This window comes from Pinus tabuliformis, chromosome 2_1 (assembly GCF_031772625.1).
Source record: "Pinus tabuliformis cultivar Carrire ecotype Pingquan chromosome 2_1, CPIR1, whole genome shotgun sequence".
NCBI classification, from domain to species: Eukaryota; Viridiplantae; Streptophyta; class Pinopsida; order Pinales; family Pinaceae; genus Pinus; species Pinus tabuliformis.
The window spans coordinates 489,830,247-489,837,533 of NC_142299.1; positions in this window are offsets into that span (position 1 = coordinate 489,830,247).

Sequence of the window (7,287 nt, forward strand, 5' to 3'; positions counted from 1 at the left end):
GACAATGGCAGGGAAGCAGAGGGTTTCAAAAAATAAAGAACTGATAAGGGGAGTCGGTCATTTTTCCAGATCGAAAATGTATCACAAGAATAGATTGTTGCAGCTGATATCAGAGGAAGAGATTGTTGCAGTTGCAGGAGAAGAGATGACCATGGTAGGGAGGCAGATGGTTTCAAGAAACAAAGAACTGATAAGGGGTGTAGCCTTCGTTTTTCCATATCGAAATATATCACAAAAGAGGTATTTGGGCCCTCAAGGAAAATAACGGGGACAATATTCCCCAGCATGCCCTCTCTCATATCAACTAACAACATCAAGTAATATAAACCATATATTTTACCAAGCCTACCCACAGGGTTCAAGTGAAACATTGTTTCCTAAAATTTAATAATTTCTAAATATGGATACCAAAAAAAACTGCATAAAATTGACGCAAAACATTTCAAGCCTTAATTGGAGAAAGGCTTATATTAAAAATTCTAAACTCATTAACAATAGTTTCAATCATGAAAAAGGAATATCTAGAGTTGCTCATCTTTCAGGAAACAAGCTCATGTGTCTTCACTCCTGATCTCAAACTAAACCTCGCAGCCAAATACTGCTTCATCTCAGGAACAGATTATAAGGCCTTTAGGACTTCAACATCTAGGACTTTTTTGTCTTCTTTTTTCTTTGGAGGCAAGGTCATTTTCTCCATAAAACTCAACGCATGTTAAATTAGTATCCAAGGGACTAGAATTGGTGTATAATAAAAAGCACTGCGGTCTACACATGTTTTTATTACCAAACCAAGTGCACCAAACCTTTGTTAAATCCCGAACCCTAGCAGTAAAATTGTAGCATTTCATAGTCCTTTGTAGCTAATATCAAAGGAAGAGATTGTTGCAATAGTAGGAGGAGAGATGACCATGGCAGGGAAGTAGAGGATTTCAAGAAACAAAGAACTAATAAGGGGAGTAGGTCGTTTTTCCAGATTGAAAATGTATCACAGGAAGAGATTGCTACAACTGATATCGGAGGAAGAGATTGATGCAGCAACAGGAGAGATGACCATAACAAGGAAGTAGAGGGTTTCAAGAAACAAAGAATTGATAAGGGGACTAGGTCGTTTTTCCAGATCAAAAATGTATCACAAAAGAGGTATTTGGGCCCTCAAGGAAAAGAATGGGGGCAATTTTCCCCAGCATGCCAAACAACCGCAGGTGCCCAAATATGATGAAAAGGCTGCCAAATTCTATCCCGCAGAAGACATGCTTGATTAGACCCACTTCCTTTGCACACAACAAATCAATAGTTTGTTGAGGACGTAGATCCCCAAACACTGAGATTGCTAAGCCTATCAGTCACAATTTTGAAAAAGAGTAATGGGAAATTGGGAATCCAAGCTTATGATGAAAATAATCTAAACCTAACGTTCAGAGCTCTGGAATAGTGAAGATGGAGGTAATCGATTGGGAGAAGAGGAACTTAGGTCTTTCAATGTTGTGTAGTGCTTACACATCCTTGCTTCGTTAGGTAAAATCTGTAAACACGTTAGAGCTGTAAACTCTGACATGCATAAAATAGATTCACCGTACCAAAATTATCAACCTTCCATGGAGCCATAAAATCCAAAGAAGGGCGGAACCCTATTGCACAGATGACAGCTTCAACATTGCCTATTGCTTCACTCAATTTAGCAGCACCCTTTGTCACATTTTCCTTGACAAATTGAATTTTGTCGTCATTAGAGGGGAAATTGTTGTTGGCACAGTCCACATCACAGACACCGGCCTTGACATTGAATCCTTTGGATAAGAGTTGGGTTACAATCCCTTTTCCAGTGTTTCCTATCACACCTGCAACGAATACCCTATCCTTAGTGCAATTCAATGCTGTAGGTATGGTGAATGGGGCTCGATTGATCAACGGGAATAAGGGTAGTGTGCTAGAGAGGAGTAGAAGGAGAATGGTACAACCTGCCAGAGAGGAGTAGAAGGGTTGAAAACAGGGTGGAGGATTTCTGTTAGTAGAGCGCTGCAGAAACAGGTAGCTATGGGAAAACAAGCGGAAATCAATCTGGATAGATGGCAAATTTCCATTGGTTAGGGGGACAAACACATGGAAAAATTTTATTGGTTGGAAGGGTGAAATTCAACCTTTCCTATTGGTTGGGGTGAACAATGTTTGCCCACCCCAAGCCAGCAAAGAAAATGCTTATCTGCGTAAATATATATATCAAAATATTTCCATTTAAAAACAATTACAATACAAGTGTTACATAATAGCTAGTACCTGCGCTTACCTTAAATAAAATAAAGATGATAGTACTCTTTATTATTGTGCAAGATATAAAATAATCAAAATTACATATAAAATACTTATTACACATAATTTTTAAAATATATAATAAAGTTTATAACAAAATTAACCTTAAATTGATATTAAAAAAATAAAACATTTGTTGAAAATAAAATAAATGAAACAATTAATATTTAATACAATAATGTAAAAATAAATTTATATTCTTTTTTACAATTATAATGTTAACTATAATAATATTTAAAAAATATTATATATAATATAAATTCATATGATTATTACAAATATTATTGTTTTTTATATTAACTTTAAATACTATTATATATTTATATTAATTTTTAATATTTTTTTATATTTATATAACCATTTATATTGAGTATGGTAGAAGATGTAATAAAATATATTTAATTAAAAATAGTAAAATATAAATAATAATATATATCATGATCTCATGGTGAAATGTTTGAGGCAATTCATGCGATTGCAGTGAAGGTATAAGTTACGCAACATCATTATATAAACTTTGAAAATTAGTGATGGAGTAGGGCAATCAATTTGATGGGTATGCCATTTTGTTGTTTTTGCGAGCACTACATATTACTATATGTTTTTTTTTTTTTTTAATTTAAATTAATTAATTAAAGTAAAATTTAATATCTGGTTCATAATCATTGTGTAATTTGTAAAAACAAAATGTTGTTAAATTTACCATAATTTTATTTAAAAGCTATATATCAAAGTCATAATATATATAATATATATTGTTTATGTAGAATAGGGACTGAACATTCAAAAATAACTATCTTAACTTCAAGATTTGAAAGGATTAAATTTTTTTTGCATATTAATATATTTTCATCTCAAGAGATTTGTTCCCTCTCAATCCTTAATAGATATGGAGTTAAGATAAATCTAGACTAATTTAATTTTTCCTTTTAAATAGACTATATTCCACATGAATATGATGAATAATACCATGGATTGACATGAACATCTCTTACATACTAAACCAAAGACATCTCCATCAACCAAAATAATACCAACAAAATATAAAAGTCAATAAATTACGAACATTGACTCTACCTACATTATAACAAAATTATGAAACAGATATGTGAAAACAAATATAAAAATTTTGTGCAAACTAATACCTAAAATTTAAAATAACATATATTTAATCAATGCATGGACCACTCATTTAATCCATGTAGCATTCAATGAATACAAGCACGATAAAGTAAACCAACGATGAAGGCACTACTAAAATGGTCCAAAGAAAACATGGAAAAATTTATTCGTTATTAATGTGGTTGAAGATATCTCCATTTCATGAGAACAAAATTGAAAGGTTTATGGCTATGGTGTTAGCTGTGTTCAAGAAAATCAATAACAATTTATTAAGGAAACACTTATTGTGTTACCAAAGTACGTAATATACAAAGACGTAATTGCACTATGATCACTGCAGTCGATGCGCCAGATCATATTTCACAGGATTCGGCGATCAGTGTGCAGTAATCGTTAATATTCTAGCCTTATACCATCGTACCATGAATTATACCACGAATTATTATTAGTCTTTGCGCGGACTATAGCGTCAATCGAACGTTTGACCGCTTATTAATTCATTCGTTGATCGTTTTTTTTTTTATGTTTTGTTGTGTTTTAACCAAAGTTTAATCGTAGCAATTTTGTTCACTTAAATTTTATCTAAAGTTTTAACTCTGAAAGCGCATTGTACCTCTTATTGCAGGGTTCACGTGGCCCGATGCAAGAAAATTGTGGCAATACTATTTTAACCAAAGTTCTGTCATTTTATATACCATGTCATTTTATATACCATTTCCAATTTGTATTTTATCCAATGTCTGGAAAATTATGGTGACAAACATGAAACTTAGGTGCATGCAAAGTTTATTATATAGGTGCCACCTCTCACGCAGGTGGCTACCACTGTCTGCCACCGTCTGCCACCTCTCAAGTAGCTCGCTACCACATTAAGGTACCTTCCTAATTTCTGAAGAAAAGGTGATTCTGTAAGCCAAATTGATCGACACAATTTCCATTGCTATGCTGGATGGATGGATTGAAATCTTTAATTTTTCCGGTTTTAGTTTAAACAATTCATGGAATATTTCTACATTTTCTGCAATAATAGTTCTTCGTTTATTTATTTATTCTTTCCTGTTTCCTGGACAGAACACTGTTTGTTTATAGTAGGTTTCCATGGCTACATGCATGAGGCTCCACGTGTCAGCTCCTCGTGCATTAGCTTGCATGTAAGGCCCTTCGAACCATTTGTCATCTCCGCTTACTGATACTTCTTTGGTTTCGGTTCTTTTCTCCTCTGGGCGAGGAGTCCTGAGTGCTCCCTCCGTGTCTTGGCTCACATTTGTTTCAGGGAAGGCTTTCTTCCTTTCATTTTCTAGTATTCTACCTAAATTTTTTAGCTTTTCGGCTCTTTGTAGACAAGTTTTCGGTCTCTCTGCATCCTTCTGATATCCTGGTCATAGGGAGGTGCTTCCGATTATCAATATATTCTAGTTTCAGTTATGTAAAAGGAAGTTTCTATCATCAACTCTTTGGGAGCTGCTATGATGGTTTCGGGCTAGTGGCGGTTTTCAAGCTATTCGGTGCTCTGCTCTCCTCGGCTACGCATTTGGTAAATTTACCCAAAAATAATTATGAATTTAAGTTCTTAATTACTCAGCAATTATTTCCTTCCCACATTGTACAGAGTTTAGATTGGTATTTATCCAAAAATAAATTATTTGTTTTACATAGGTTAAAATAATGTAATCAACGGGTTTACATTGTTATTCACTTTATTCACTTTATAATTTTTGAGTTCAATCTTTAATTATTTTTACCTATAACATTGTTGTCTTTATTTTAGATAGCAACCATTTTTTATGTATAGTAAATAAGTTAATTTTACTCTTGTATAGGTGGAAGAAGCCATCAAAATTTTGTAACTTATTTTCAAGTTATTTTTATAACCCTCTTCACATTTGTTCCTGCTAAATTTTCTTTGTGTTATTTATCCAGTTCTGGTTTACTAATTATTAATTTCGTATATGCAGGTACCGATTTCACTTTTGAATATAGCTTTTTCCTTTAACTTTTCCAAATTTGGCATGGCTTGATTTCAACTTATTCAACTCTTCGGCCACGTCTAAGGTACCAAATTTTGGTTTCTCATTCTACATGGGTGTGATTTCTCTTGTTCCAAGAAGAATCACCCGACTGTTAACCTCCTAAATGTTTGTTAATTGTTTTCTTTCACGTCTTTTGGAATATGTAATTCCTCCGAAACATAATTATTTATAAAATGATATGAGCCTCTCATGTATTGAGTATTGTTTTCGATTATGAAGAAAACATTTAACTTTTAACAACCTTGCAAATAATTACCATTAAGCTTTTTCCATTATAAAAAAAAATTATATCATCCCGGATGTAGCGTTTTTTTTCGCTGGTGGATGTGCTTTGTGCTTATTTCTTTTTTTCCTGGTCGAGGATGGGTTGCCTGGGACCGTTGGAGTAATATATCCCATCCATTTATTTAGATTTTTTTTTTTTTTTAGTATTTATATGTTAATACATTGAACTTTTTTCTGTATTTACGTTCATCATATTTGGGGTTATAATTGTCTTCGCACAGTTTATCAAATTTTTATTATTATTCACTTTCAGATATTTAATAGAAATGCATTACGTTTTTACTCAAAATTAAAAATATTAAATTTGAATTAATATTCGTTTAAAGGGAAAAAGATTTAGTAATTTGTATTGAGTAATATTTTAATTCTTTAATTATATATATATATATATGTATGAGAGAAAAAGTTATCAATTAATATAATAGAAAATGTAATATATGGTAATATGAATTATTTTTTTAATTGCATGTTTCTTGAGGTCGGTTAGAGCTCTTTCAAATCTTGTCTCCATGTAATGAAATTTTTAGGTCATAAATGAAACTTTGTATAATTTTGGAAAACAATACTATTGTGTTTTCTTGTGAAAGCAATAGTAAATATTGATACTTTTGTATTTTCGATCATTGTGTATCTAGGCTAGTTTATTATATTTGCAAAGTGAAGATTAAGAGTTATTACGTTAATCAAAATTTATTATATACATATTTTATTATTGTTTTGTATACATATTTACTCTTCAAAGTCGAACAAGGTTTTCCAATCCTGTATTACTAGGTGCGGTGTGTGTTGAAATAACACATATAGATAGACTTGTATACATAACCAATACCTATCTAGTTTCAACAAATACCTTCATGTTTAGTTTCTCAATTAACACATTAAATGTCTACTATGTATGCGATTGTTTTCTTTAGCATAATTTCTAGTTTTCTTCCTTTAATAGTCCTCCACACAATATTTATGAATAAAAATATAACCATAAGTTTTCTACTATATAAAATTTATAAAATAAAACAAAACAATTAGCCATTTTCTCTTTACAGTTCAAAATTCTCTAATAAAATTATAACTAACTCTTTTCCTTTTCTTTTACTATGGAAAATGAGTAAGTAAAATGTAACTAAATTATTTTCTTTCTTCTAAATAGAATTTGCTAATGAAAAACATAATTATTTACTTTTTCCAAAGAAAAAAGAACAATAGGTAAGGACACTGACTTCAAAATCAGTAGTTTGGGAAAACTAGTAGTTGAGTACTTGGCTCCTCTCAACATTGATATTGCATCCAACCATTATCCCCTCAAGGATATTGCTTCTCTTTAGCATTTTTTCTCACAATGAGCCAAAAGAAATCAAACACAAGATTTTTATCAATTTCCAATCTACCACTCTTTTGTGGTTAGTAACTATCTCCACCTCACCAAAAAGTGGCAGGTAGTTGCTAGATCATTAATGAGATTTTGTTTCCCACTCCCAAATACAACCTCCTATTTTTTAGGGAAACAATTAATTGGTCAATTTCATAACTTCTGGATAGACAGTTT